The following is a 5551-nucleotide window of genomic DNA, read 5'->3' as shown; positions in this document are numbered from 1 at the left end:
TACTCAAGGTTGTAATCGATTACTGAGAGTTGTTGCATCAGTTTCCATATTTCAAAATGAATGGTTTTCATCCCAAACGAAATGGTTTCATTCCAATAAATTCCTACCCTTTCAAAGAGGTGTTATGGCTGTTTGGAAAGCCTATTTAAAGGCATTGAAACTCAGAATCAAAATAAGAACTTTTACACAAACTTTCAAACATAATTCTGAAAATTCTTTGAAATATTTTCTACAGTTGTGCAACTTGTTCTTAAACTTTCAAAGTGAACTTTCTGAGTTGCTTGAAGTAAAGTGTTTCAAAGTTTTACAAACATATAAGAGCGCTATTACTTAGTATACAAAGAGTTATCAGATTACAAGTGATATTACATTCAGTAATTGTAAAGACAATCATGTCATTGTTGTAAATTCTTCATTGACATTTTGGAAATCTTTATTTCACAAGGGTGTGATAAGAAAATGGATAGAGTCACTTGAAAATGTGTTTTTCAAGAGTGACATAAGTATTACTGAGTGTATAAGGTACATAGAGGTCTCGGGGTGAGATATTGTAATTACAACTCATAATATTTAGTGAAGAAATCTCTTGTGCTACAAGAGTACTGGACGTAGCCTTTGGTGGAAAAGAATGTGAACCAATATAAAATTTAGGTGTACTCTATGCTCATTTATCTCTTGATTTTTTACCTGTTAATTTTCTGCATAATTTCTCCGCTGCACTTAACTCTTGATTTTGCAGGAAAAGTGGCCATAAGTTTAAGTCAACTAACTCACTCCCCTCTTAGTTGCAATCTTAGTCTTACAATTTTTCTTTATATTTTCAATGACAAAAATATAATTTCATAATAAATAAAAAAATAATATTATTATATATTGTCTTTTGTTTGCTATTGTGTGATACTTGTCTCTATAGTAATGAATATCTTACTCAAAATCTTTAATATGTTCAGCATGATAATTTTTTATCTAATGCCAAAATTTAAAATCCCCTCCAGTACTTCATATTTAAGAAAATTTTAATTGAATTACTTAGATCAATAACAATAGTAAGCTTTCATGGTTTTCTAAAACAAAATATAATATTACAATTTTATCGTCCTAAACTAGTTGGAAAGTTCACCGATTAATTTATATTCTTAATAAACTAGCAAGAAAACATATATAGTTAATAAAACAAGAAAATCGTATGCATAGAAAATATAAAGTATTTTATAAAAATAACCAATGAAACCTTTTGAATAAAGCCTTACAATAAAGAGAGCAAGTAACTACCAAAATTTTGCATAAATAAATACCTTAATATAAAATTATGTCCATAAATTTGTATATTATTCAAATGGAGAAAGGAACGTGCCAAATTAGCACAATTCATCAACAACTTCCACATCATTAAAATAACATATAACATATAGCAGTTTGTCTTTGACCAGTTTATCTTTTTAAAATATTAAAGTTTGTTGTAGCTTATTACCCTATTTAAAATCGTTATAAGACATTTAAATACGCTAATAAACATACATTTAAATAGGCTCATCTAACAATAACAATTAAATATTTATTTTAGAATTTCATATATAATAATAATATTTATATTGAAAAAATATAATATAATATATTAATATAATTAAATAAGTATGTAGGTTAGACTTTATGTTTTTTATATGACCTAAAGTCTAGTCTGTTAAACTAAGTAGAGTTTTTAAAAGGCTTGAGCCTAACCTACTTTCAAAAATAAAGCCCGACCTAATTGAGGCTAGGTAATAGATCATTAATAGACAATCTTGTAAGAAACCATGGATCACACATGTAATGTTTAAATGTGTTTATGATCACTATTTTAAGTAGTCAAATTATTGTGATCTAATTCAAGTAATGTATATGACTATAAATATAATTGTGATGAAAATTATTGTTTAGATACAAAAAGTCTTATTTTTTATGATGTGCAAAATTGGAAATAAGAAAACCAAGTTGCATCACTCTTCATGGAAGGGTATGCACTTCTTATAAATAAGGGGTTATCGTCCTCAATTATAGACTACAACATAACACAAGATGAGACATGCAAAACTTGAACTAAACCAAGTTATTTTCTTCATTCCATTAGATAAGAAACTAAGGCTAAGGATGATCTACAATTAGAGAAAGTAAATATCCTACAATTAATGATATCACATTGTAGTCGATCCTTAATCTTAGCATACACACCATATATTTAATTTCGTTCATTATTATTGTGATTATCATTAGCATCATTCAGAATCACAATTATAATTATTAGCATGATTCTAGGATCATGGTTGTATCATCTCTACATGTATTTAAACATTCCTATATGTGGAATAATACACAACATTAAATATCATGTTCTTTCTTGGTATCACAATACTTAAGCTTGAAGGCTCTTGATCCAACCAAATCAATCATGTCCCCAGCTGCAAACTCAAACTAGAAAATGACTTTCCTTCAACAGTTTCTATCAAGCTGAATAGAGATAACTATCCTCTATTGAAATCATTGGTCTTACCATTGATTAAAGGCTACAAACTCGATGACTATATGCTAAGGACAAAAGAATGTCCTGAAAAATTCAATACCATAGATGATACAACCAAGAAATTCAATCCTAACTATGAGGATTCACAAGCACATGATCAATCCCTTTTAGGATGGCTGATGAATTCTATATCAATTGATGTTGCAACTCCATTGCTGCATTGTGAAACCTCCAAGTAACTTTGGGATAAAGCTCAAAGCCTTGCAGGTGCACACACTAGATCAAGTACCATCTACCTAAAATCAGAATTTCACAACACATGCAAAGTTGATATGAAGATGGAGTAATACCTTTCTAAGATGATGAATCTTGCTAATAAGTTAAAACTGCCAGGATCACCCATCTTCAACCCTGATCTGATGATTCAGAATTAAACAGGTAAGATTCTGAATACAATCCAATGGTCGTTAAATTGTCTGACTAGATTAACCTTAGTTGCATTGATTTTCAAACCCAAATACTATCCTTTAAAAGTACATTAGAGCAACTTGACACCTTCAGTAGCCTTAACCTGAATGCATATGCAAACATTGCTAGTAAAAATGAGTCTAAAGGCAACATATTTGGATCACGGGACAATTGGAAAGGATTTAACTCTCAAGGCATGAGAGGTGGCGAGGAAGAGGTAGGATGTCAAAACCAACGTGTCAGGTATCTAACAGAATTGGTAATACTATAGTGCAATGTTATTATCGTTTTGATAAGTCATATATAGGAAAGAATTACTATGCTAAGGGTGAGAAACAAGGGACTCATAGTACATACATATATGGTGAGGACTATGATTGGTACTTCGATAGTGGAGCTAGCAATCATGTGACACATCAGACTGAAAAACTCCAAGATCTTCGTGAAAACAATGATAAGGATTCCTTGATAGTTGGTAATAGTGAGAGATTAAAAGTAATGGCTTCAGGTTCAACTAAATTAAGTAACCTCAACCTGCATGATGTGTTGTATGATCCATAAATCACCAAATATTTATTGAGTATATCTAAGCTAACTACTGACAATAAAATTGTTGCTTTATGAATGACAAACTGACAAGGAAGACACTTATAAATAGGGGTGTAAGTGGTTATAGTTTAAACCACGAAACCAAAGGAACCGAACTAAACCAAACAGTAAAATGTCGTTCGACTCAGTTTTGCGGTTCAGTTCGATTATTTTTAAGCAACCATTTATATTTAGTTTGGTTCATGATTTTAGAAATTTAGGAACCGTTGAAACCGAACCGAATCATATATTATAGATACTAGAGAATTCTTTAACCAATTTTGTGGCTTAAATTATCAATTTTATGTGAATTGTAATGTTATATATGTTACTAAATTATTATTATGTTAGTGTTATATATGTTACTACTTACTAAATTTACATATATGTGATACTTTCTTATTGTCATGATGATTTGTAACATATCTTCGAACTTTCATGGTACTATATTTGAAACTAACATATACCATAAATTATTATACATTTATTGTTATATATGTTACTAATTGTGAATTGTAATGTTATATATGTTACTAAACTTTTATGTTTGTTACTAAATTGTTATATATGTTATTAAGTGTGAATTTAACCATTGTATGTGTAGTCATTCGTTTTTCTTCCTAAATTACATAATTGTTATATATGTTACTAACAAGCAATTACAAGTTTCAATTTTTTACTGATAATAATAATAATAATAATAGTGTTTTTTTTTCTTTTATGGACAAACAATATCTCTTGTAATATATTTAAAACTTTCAATTGATGAAAGAATAAAAATAAAACATAAAAATCGTGGAACCGAACCATTCATGAACGATTCAGATTGGTTCTTGCAGTAAAATTTGCAGTTAATTGAGATGAACCAAACCATGTCTTTGTGTTCGGTTCGGTTCGGTCACTAGATTGCACTAAAAACCAAACCGAACCGAACTTTTACACCCCTACTTCTAAAGGGGAAATTTAAAAATGGCCTATATCAACTTTGTGTCAATAAAGTCTTTTGTGTCTACATGTCTCTCAAAGAAAAGTGACATAGAAAGCTTGAATATCCCAATAATAAGGTTCTAGAAAAGGTGTTGAAGGAATACAATGTGAAGATATCATCTAGTGACACATTCACATTCTTTGAAGCTTGTCAATTTGGAAAACTACACTTGTTGCCATTCAAATGTTCTTTCTCACATGTTAAGGAAGCTTTAGATTTAATTCATACTAATGTTTAAGGTCTTGCCCCAATTTTATCCCACTATGGTTTTAAATATTATGTTCATCTTATTGATGACTTTAGTGGATTAACATGGATTTTTCTCTTAAAAAAAATCAGATATTGTATATGCCTTCACTCAGTTCAAAGCTATGGTTGATAACAAGTTTAACAAGAAAATAAAAATTATTCAATATGATGGAGATAGTGAATATAAACCTATTCAAAAGATTGCCACATAATCATGAATTATATTTAGAATGTCTTGTTCCTTCACTTCTCAACAAAATGGCAAGGTGATAAGTACCAAACATACCTAAAAATCATACACTTTTATGACACTTATCTTAAGCATAATTGAGAAAAACCAACTTAAAATAATATTTTCTATACAAAATATCACAATTTAGTATATTTGTATTTGTATTTCCTTTTTATGTATTTTGTAGGAAATAAAATGAAGAAAAGAAGAGAAAAGATTCATGGTCAAAAAGCAACAAAAGTCAAGAAAATCAAGGTGCTCAACCAGGCAGCTGAGCGTTGAACAAGCCCCGCTGAGCTAACCTGGCCACCTGCCTGACCTAGCCACCTGCTGACTTGGACCAAACTGCTCAACCAGGTAGCTGAGCGGACCTGCTTAGCCGCTCAGCCTAGCACCAGACTAGGCCTGGCACGGTCAGAAATATGCTTGAAACGGTCAGACACGAGCTTGGCACAAGACCAAGCTGCTGAACAAGTTGCTCAGCGGTCCAACTAAGCTGCTCAGCGGAGAACCAGACTCCTGGCCAGAT

This window comes from Lupinus angustifolius, chromosome LG20, assembly GCF_001865875.1.
Source record: "Lupinus angustifolius cultivar Tanjil chromosome LG20, LupAngTanjil_v1.0, whole genome shotgun sequence".
In the NCBI taxonomy this organism is placed as follows: domain Eukaryota; kingdom Viridiplantae; phylum Streptophyta; class Magnoliopsida; order Fabales; family Fabaceae; genus Lupinus; species Lupinus angustifolius.
The sequence above is the reverse complement of the archived record's forward strand: the minus strand, read 5'-3'. Positions refer to the sequence as shown.